This window comes from Helianthus annuus, chromosome 3 (assembly GCF_002127325.2).
Source record: "Helianthus annuus cultivar XRQ/B chromosome 3, HanXRQr2.0-SUNRISE, whole genome shotgun sequence".
NCBI classification, from domain to species: Eukaryota; Viridiplantae; Streptophyta; class Magnoliopsida; order Asterales; family Asteraceae; genus Helianthus; species Helianthus annuus.
The window spans coordinates 155,247,170-155,256,582 of NC_035435.2; the positions used below are offsets into that span (position 1 = coordinate 155,247,170).

The 9,413-nt window shown below is 41.7% G+C and overlaps 1 non-coding gene across 1 annotated transcript; it reads left to right on the plus strand.

Moving 5' to 3' along the window:
* Positions 1-1,495: 1,495 nt before the first annotated feature.
* Positions 1,496-1,602, plus strand: LOC118490859. The gene has a single exon (XR_004890084.1). It is a non-coding gene; the product is annotated as a small nucleolar RNA R71 (small nucleolar RNA).
* The last annotated feature ends 7,811 nt before the right edge of the window (positions 1,603-9,413 follow it).

Genomic DNA, 9,413 nt, shown 5'->3' on the forward strand with positions numbered 1-9,413 from the left:
TTCATCATCCCCATACCTCAAGGTGAGTGTTCCGTCATTCATATCTACCACCGCTTGGGCGGTGGCAAGAAAGGGTCTCCCTAGTATAAGGGGGACCTCGGTGTCTTCCTTCATATCGAGTATGGCAAAGTCGGCTGGATAGACGAATCTGCTTACCTTTACCAAGACATTTTCGATGACACCTTGTGGAAATTTGACGGATCGATCAGCGAGTTGTATGCTCATTTTTGCAGGACTCGTGGTTCCCAAGCCGAGTCTTTTAAACATTGATGAGGGCATGAGGTTAATGCTAGCCCTAAGGTCAGCTAGGGCATTACGAACGGGGGACTCCCCTATTGAGCAGGGAATCGTGAAGCTTCCGGGATCGATTTTCTTTTGAGGAAGTTTATTGAGTACGAGGGCAGAGCATTCTTCGCCTAAATTGACTAATTGTAAATTTTCAATTTTCTTTTTATGCGTGAGGAAGTCCCTCATGAACTTAGAGTATTTGGGCATTTGGGTAAGGACCTCAATAAAAGGAATATTGACATGCAATTGCTTTAATAGACTTTCGAACTTCGCGAATTGCTCATTGGTCTTTTGACGAATTAACCTACCGGGGTACGGAACTCGAGGAGCTTTGGTAGGCTCTGGTGACGGAGGGGAGTTCTTTTCCTGCAGAGGTGTGGGTACCGTTTCTTCTGTTGGCGGCGGCGCTTCTGCAGGCCCTACGGTGCGGTTTCGTAGCGTGATGAGGTGGACTTGCGCTTTTGGGTTTGTTTCGGTATTGCTAGGTAATGCGCCTTGCGGTCTCTCGGCAAAATTTTGAGCTATTTGATTTAATTGTTTTTCTATGTTTTGAATACTAGCTTGTTGATTTCTAAAATTTGATTCTAATTGTAGAAATCTTTCCGAGTTTTTCTTTTCAGTGTCGGAGATGAGGCGAGATACAGTATCTTCAAGCCTTTCTCGTCCACTTTGTTGTTGAGTGAAATTTTGTGACTCATTTCTTGGTTGTTGAAAGTTTGTTCGTTGGGTTTGGTTACTACTATTGCAGGGTTCTCTCCAACCAAGGTTTGGGTGGTTTCGCCATCCTTGGTTGTAAGTTCCCGTTGGGGGACCCGACGGCCTAGGTCTATTATCAATGTAGTTCACCATTTCTTGTTGATCGTCCGTTTCTTTCATACAACTCCAATTTTCATGTGACCCACCACACCCTTCACAAGCCATAACCGAGACTGTTTTTGTCATTTCCAATTTTTTTATTTTTGAAGAAAGGGCCTCGATTTGGGCTTGTAAAGAAGTGCTTTCATCGACCTTATGGGCGCCCGGGGCAATAGATTTATTGCCTCGGGGGGTGTGCCATTGAAAATTGGTTTGAGCAATTTCCTCAATTTGGTTATATATTTCATGCGGGCGTCGATTACCTAAAAGTCCCCCGGAGCTAGAATCAAGTGTCTGCCTTGTGTGTGGCAACAATCCATTATAGAAAGTGGATACTTGTTGCCATATCGCAAGGCCGTGATGTGGACACTTGCGTAATAACTCCTTGAACCTTTCCCAAGTTTCATATAAGGATTCCCCGTCCTCTTGTGAATATGTATTAATTTCAGTCATTAATTTAGCCGTTTTAGCGGGAGGGAAATACTTATATAGAAATTTTTGGGCTAGTTCATCCCAGGTGTTTACCGATCCAGCTGGGAGGGCGTTGAGCCAAGCTTTCGCTCGGTCTTTTAGTGAGAAAGGAAACATTCGGAGGCGGATGGCGTCATTTGATGCTCCGTTGATCCGAAAGGTATCACATATTTCTAAGAAATTAGTGATATGTAGATGGGGATCCTCGTCCGCAAGCCCATGGAAGGTTGCGGAGTTTTGGAGCATTTGTATCAGATGCGGCCGAAGTTCGAAGTTATTAGCTTCAACATTCGGAGCATTGATAGCGGCGCCTAGGTTACCTACGGTGGGTCGTAGATAATCCATGAGGGTACGTTGGTCCGCCATCGGAGGTGGATCACCCGAAACTTTCTCTTGGTTTTTAGCTTTTAATCTTTTTCTGAGAAAGCGTTCGGGTTCTTCTAGAGGTTCTTTTATGTCCTTATTAGAACTGGAGCTCATACACTATGTAAGATTGGCGTCGGGTTCCAAGTCCTGCAATAAAAACAGAAAAGAATGCTGGTCAGAAGGTTCACCACGGCCCCGTGTTCAGCGAACACGGCCCGTGGTCGGAGTTACAGTGAATGTTTTCCAGATCCCAGTTACTGGAAGTTGGACACGGCCCCGTGTTGCACCGACACGGCCCCGTGGTCAGCCTTCTGTAACTTGGAAAACTAAAAACTGCCAGTAACGATGCTGGGCACGGCCCGTGTCCGACCAGGCACGGCCCATGCTGAGCTCTGCAGAAGCTGAAAAACTAAGAAAATCCTAAAAATTAAAAAAAAGAAAAATAAAAATATGATTAGGCCGTTGATTCCAAACTTTCTTAAAATCCTTGTGTCCCCGGCAACGGCGCCAAAAACATGATGCGTGTGTAGTGTAATATATTTTTAATGTATATTTTAAGCCCTTTTTACACTTTTAGCCAAGTTTTATAAAACACGATATTCACTAACACTAAACACACATATGGGCAAGTGCACCCATCGTGGACGTAGTATAGTGTTGGTAAGATACCGAGGTCGTCCAAGGACACAAGAGCTTTTAATATCGGTTTATCCTCAACGTCTAATCAAATCAAAAGTTAGAAAAATGTTTTTTTAACTAAGAAAATAAAAACTAACTAAATGCTGAAAAATAAAATAAAAATAAAAACAGATAGACAAGATGAATCACTTGGATCCGACTCGTGTATTAGTATAACCTTTGATTATTTTCGCACTTTTGCACTTGTTTAAGAGATTATCTTAGTTATTGTAGTAGGCCCCTCTTTTGAAGGCGACGTTACCCTCAACCCAGTAGTTTGAGTCAGCAAGGATACAATCCTAAAGGGTTGGATTATTGGAAGATAATGAATTAAGTTATTAATGCAAATTATGGTAGGCCCCGCTTTTGGCGGTGACGTTACCCTCGGCTAAGTAGTCTGAGTCAGCAGGGATACAGTCCTAAATAGCTGGGTTATAGTATTAATAGTAGTTAACTTATGAGGGGGTCAAAGAGTTTGGATCCCCGCCATCCAATACCTATGGGCATTGAAGGAGATCCTACTAAATTTGACCCAGGTCCCTTGCAGGACCTCTAAACGCTGAACAAGGGCAAGACCCTTACCAAACCGTTCCCTTAACCCCCAACTAGGTAGCCAACATACCTCCATATAGACCGTGGAGATATGAATGGTGAAAATCTTTTATTTTATATAGACAGTAAAATAATGCCAAGACACCACGGACAAACGATAAGGAAAGATCACCTTCAACATAAGCAACTAATTATTAAAGTCATTAATACAAAACCAAATAAAAAGTGCAAAAGATTAAAAATAAAAAGTATTATACTAAACACTTGTCTTCACCAAGTGATGTAAGAGACTTAGGCAAACATGGCCTTGATTGTCAAGAACTCTTACGATCAATCTTGGATCCCGAGACGACTCACACACTCTACGATGGACAATGGATGATGGTGGTGGATGATGGTGTTATGGTGGTGGTGGGCGGTGGATGAAGTGTGAGAGAGGTGGTGTGCCAAGGGATGAGTTGGAATGAAACCAAGCACTCCTATTTATAGGCTGAACAGAAGGCTGGGCACGGCCCCGTGTCCGCTGGACACGCCCCCGTGCCCGTCTGACACTCTCTCTCCTCATTAATTGTAATTCGCAATTACAATTAATGCGCCTGCTGTACTTTCACCACGCCCCCGTGCTCACTGGACACGGCCCCGTGGTGGGCAATGGAAGCTTCTACAGGTTTGTCTTTTCTGCTGCTTCTTGGGCACGGCCCCGTGCTGGCTGAGCACGGGGCGTGTTCAGGCTTCTGCTTTCTCTTCTTTGCTTTGGAGGATGCCGTTGAGGGTTCGGGCAGTCTACTTTTATTCCTTTTCTTGTATTTATGCTAGAATTAGTTGTCTTTTTGCTTCTTTTGTGAATTTGAGCTCATTTCATCCTGAAAATACAAAAGGAAGACAAAAACACTCTTTTTCCAACATTAGTACTTAAAAAGGGTTAGTTTTATGTCTTATTTGATGTAATTTATATGTTGCATTTTACACACATCAGCAGTTTCTTAGGTTTAGCAGGATACTACAGACGCTTCATCGAAAACTTCTCAAGGATAGCTGCACCCTTAACTTCTTTAACTAGAAAGAATATAAAGTTTAACTGGGGCCCTAAGCAGCAAGAAGCTTTCGATATCTTCAAACAAAAGCTGAGCAATGCTCCAGTGTTGACATTGCCGGAAGGAATGGAAGAATTTGTCGTATATTGTGATGCATCGCACACCGGTATGGGTTGTGTGCTTATGCCTACGCGTCACGACAATTAAAGGTGCATGAAAGGAATTACACCACCCATGACTTGGAGTTGGGTGCCGTTGTATTTGCACTAAAGCTATGGAGGCATTACTTGTATGGCATTAAATTTGTGATCTATTCTGATCACAAAAGCCTCCAGCATCTATTCAATCAGAAAGATCTGAATATGAGGCAGCGACGTTGGATGGAAACTCTGAACGACTATGACTGTGAAATAAGATACCATCCAGGCAAGGCCAACGTAGTCGCAGATGCCTTGAGCAGAAAAGAAAGAGTGAAACCAATTAGGATCAATGCCAAGAGCATTGAAATCAAGAACAGTCTGAATGAGAGATTGTTAGCTGCACAGGGGGAAGCTGTGTTAGAAGCTAACTATCCCCACGAGAAGCTAGGAGTAACTGAGGAGCAGTTATCCTATGGCAAAGACGGAATTCTGAGATTGAATGGAAGGATATGGGTTCCTGTTTATGGAGGTCTTCGTGACGTTATCCTTCAGGAAGCCCACAGTTCCCGATATTCCGTCCATCCTGGAGCTGATAAAATGTACCAGGATTTGAAGGCAAACTTTTGGTGGATAGGCTTGAAAAAGTCTATAGCCACCTTCGTAGCAAAGTGTTTGACTTGTGCACAAGTAAAAGCTGAACATCAAAAGCCGTCAGGCTTGCTGCAACAGCCTGAACTTCCCGAGTGGAAATGGGAAATGGTGACGATGGATTTCATCACCAAGTTGCCAAAGACAAAGAAGGGAAACGATACAATATGGGTATTAGTTGATAGACTGACTAAGTCAGCACATTTCCTACCCATAAAGGAGACTCATAGCTCCGATATATTAGCACAGTTGTTTGTAGATAAGATTGTAGCCCTTCATGGCGTGCCTGTGTCTATCATCTCTGATAGAGATACCAGATACACATCACACTTTTGGAAAAGTTTCCAACAATCTTTGGGCACACGTTTGAATTTCAGTACGGCTTACCACCCTCAGACAGATGGACAGAGTGAGCGTACAATCCAAACGTTGGAAGACATGCTCCGTGCATGTGCGATCGACTTAGGTGGTAGCTGGGATAACCACCTACCCTTAGTCGAATTCTCCTATAACAACAGCTACCATACAAGCATTAAGGCTGCACCATTTAAAGCCCTATATGGTAGAAAGTGTAGAACGCCCGTTTGTTGGGCAGAAGTTGGAGATGTCCAGATGACAGGACCTGATATAATATTCGAAACAACGGACAAGATTGTCCAAATTCGCGATCGATTGAAAGCTGCCCGAGACAGGCAGAAGAGCTACGCAGATTTGAAGCGTAAGCCTTTCAATTTCGAAGTAGGCGACAAGGTTTTGCTTAAGGTATCACCCTGGAAGGGGGTGATGCGATTCGGTAAGAAAGGCAAGTTAAGCCCGAGATATATTGGACCCTTCGAAGTAATCGAACGTGTCGGATCGGTTGCCTACAAATTAAACTTACCAGAGGAGCTCAGTGGTATCCACAATGTGTTTCACATCTGTAACTTGAAGAAGTGTTTTGCTGATGAATCACTGGTTATACCGCATACATACGTACACATCGACGAGAGCTTAAAGTTCGTTGAAAAACCTGTGTCGATCGAGGATCGACAGGTTAAGAAGCTTCGCAGGAAGTATATACCGATAGTGAAGGTAAAATGGGATGCCCGTAGAGGTCCCGAGTACACGTGGGAGGTAGAGTCCACGATGAAAGAAAAGTACCCTTATTTATTTCAATAAATCTCGAGGTCGAGATTTCTTTTAAGGGGGTGAGGATGTAACACCTCGAAATTTTGTGTCCAATAAGTAAACGACACGTGTCACTTATGACAAAAGTATTATAAACCCGGATCTAATTAAAGATGTGTGGTAGGATTTTTGAACATGTCGACATGTTATTTTATTCCTCTGAACGACTTCATTATAGATCCCAAGACCCTAACATGATTAACAAACATCTATTATACCTTAATCCGATAGTTACTAATAATAAAGGATGTCCAAGTTTGCTAATTTGGATCCTATGAAAATAATGCTCAATAAATCATTCATAGAGATCCTTATGCAAGCCAATGATTCTGCATGATAGAGTAGATAACTGTCCAAGCATAGGTTAAAGGCATTGTGCTGAAGATTAAACCAGAAATCATGCGTTGCAAGTTGTCCATTCAAATCATGAAAGGTTATTTTTTTTTTGCCTCTGACAAGAGCTTACGGACCGCAAGGGTCCTGCCTTACGGCCCGTAAGGTGCGAAAGGGTAAAACATTTTCTCTGTCAAAGGCTTACGGACCGCAAAGGCCCTGCCTTACGGTCCGTAAGGAACGCCCAGCGACAGAAAGTTGGTTGTTGGCTGTTATAACAGTTTAACCGACTTACCAAGATATTTTCAGCAACATGGGCGACCCCTAACCTTTCCTAGACACTAGGAAACACTTGTAAATGATCTGGATCACCCCATAGACCTAGTTGTCATGATCTCAATGGATTAAATTCACTATAAAAGGCCAATGAGTTGCACATTGTGTTCACTCATCACTTCTGCATTCCTGGAGCTTTTCTGGAGCACAAGTGCCATTCCTAAGCATTCCTAATCTTGTATTAGACTCCTGTAAGTATGCTCCACCCTTCCTTGGTTAAGTTTTGCTTAGATATAGCCTAAAAGTCAATTCGTCGTAATTAACGATTGACTTGACGATAAATCACAAATGGTCCAGTGACTTGTCGAATCAAAGGCAGTTATATGTTGGTAATCATGTGGGCATTAAACCCCTAAAAGGGCATCCTCTGATTCCCACTTTAACTAGTCCGAATGTCGAGTCAAACTTGCTTAGAAAAAAGTTAACAGATTGCTAAATTGCGATTTTATGCATAATCAGTAATGTAGATGGCGTGCAACCTGTTTTAACACTCATATAACATGATAATAAGTATATTAACTAGTCTAAGCTTGTTTGATCCGACCATTTACTATTTTGACCCGGTTCGGAATCGAAAGTCGCAAGGCTTTGACTTTTGCTTTGACTTCAGTTCTGACCCGTTATGGTACGATTTAGATATGCCTTAGGACTCTCTTAGGACCAGATTACATGATGGTATAACCCTCTGTGACCGGTTCATCGTTTGTCCGAGTCTTTTGCACATTTCCGTTAAATGCTTAAAAATTGACCATAACGCCCTTTCTACTTTAAAACGAGAATTTTGGACATGTGAAAGGACAATAACCTTAGTTACTGATTTCTAAGCATGTCCCTAAAATTTCACGTTAATCCGAGGTCTAGAATAGGAGTTATGCTAAATAGCGCAATTACAGAAACTTTAGTAATTAAACGGCGCAATTAGCATAAAGCCTATCTAAACCCAAATTTCGACACCAAAACTTTTACACACTGATGTAAAATAATATTTTGAGATTTTTAAAGATTTTTAATTATTTTTAACCTGCTCATAGCTTGCGGTTATGGCATCGATTCGGTAAATACCGAATATACCCTTTTCGGGCATAACTTGAGTTCTACATAGTATTTTGACCCGATTCCAGTTGCTACTGATTTTAAATAATAAATAAAGTATTTTGAACTTTATAAACGGTTCGGAAAACTTAGATTCCCTGTAGAACTCGGAAATCTCTTTTATAATCTTTAAAAAGACCGAAATACCCCTTCGGGGTGTATATTGGATTTAAACTCATTACAGGCATTATGGAAGGTATCCTACTGATACCACAACCTCTTTAGAGTATACTAACTTAGGAAACCTGTGTAGGACTCCTACGGTTACCCGTTACGCCTTTTGCGCGCACGGTTCAGTTTATGTAACTAGTTTACATAAACTAGCCGAAACGGGTCAAACCCTATCGTTTTTACTTCAAAATTCAGAGTGTGGTTATTATGCCCATATAAAACAAGTCTTCAAACTTGTTGGGCCCAAACCACATTCCATTCCCGGTTTTCGCCTTTCACGTGATTAAACCGTAATTATCCTTTGAAACTGACCGGTCTAAGCTAAGGCTAAATTAAAGACCCGTTAGGATTCTAATAGGTTATTATAAACCTTCGTTCCAGAATAGGATACCTGTAAAAGATACTTGCATTTGTTTGATTGAGGTTATTACTTGCTCAGGTAAATACTTTTAACTTATTTTCCGTTATACGGGCTTGGGTTACGGTATTTAAAATACCGCTTGGTCGGGCAATTAACCCCAACTCATTAGTAGTTGGGTATTATCAATGTGACCCGTTTGAAAATTTGTTTTGTTGGCTTTACGCCTTTGGGAGCTTAATGACCATGTCCCGGATATCCTTGGCATCATTTTACGAAATGGCCACGACCTCGACACGCGGGTGTAGGCGTACACCCGATAATGTGTCTATAATTATAAAGGTATAACCGTTGGTTTTCCCGCCACGCCTTTATGCTTTGTGGCGTGTCTATTAACCATAAACCCGGCACGACCCGGGGGACTGAACGCATAGAAAACATGTAATTCTTTTACAAGATTTAATTGATAAATTATCCCAAGTTATAAAGAGTTTGTGCCTTGTGCATTCAAATCAATTTTTATTAAACCTTTTACAAAAGTGTCGGTTGAATGTATTTACCAGTGTAAACTGACGTATTTTCCTCAAAAAGATTAAATGCAGGTTCTGTACGAAATAGGCTGGCCACTCCTTAGCATCGTTAGAGTCTCGCAAGCTTGGGATGCCAATATCTGTTGAACAATATTTTATTTTCATTTTGATCCCTCGTGGATTTATTTCGACTATTCGTGATACTTGGATATTACCATCGATGGTTAAAATATAATCTATCTTTATGCTTCCGCTGTGCATTTAAATATTGTGTGGTTTGACTATATTGTTGCCAACTACGTCACGGTAATCCCCTACCGGGCCCACCGGTGAAACACGTGGAAATCGGGGTGTGACATTTATACTTATATTATAATAATTACATAAATAATAA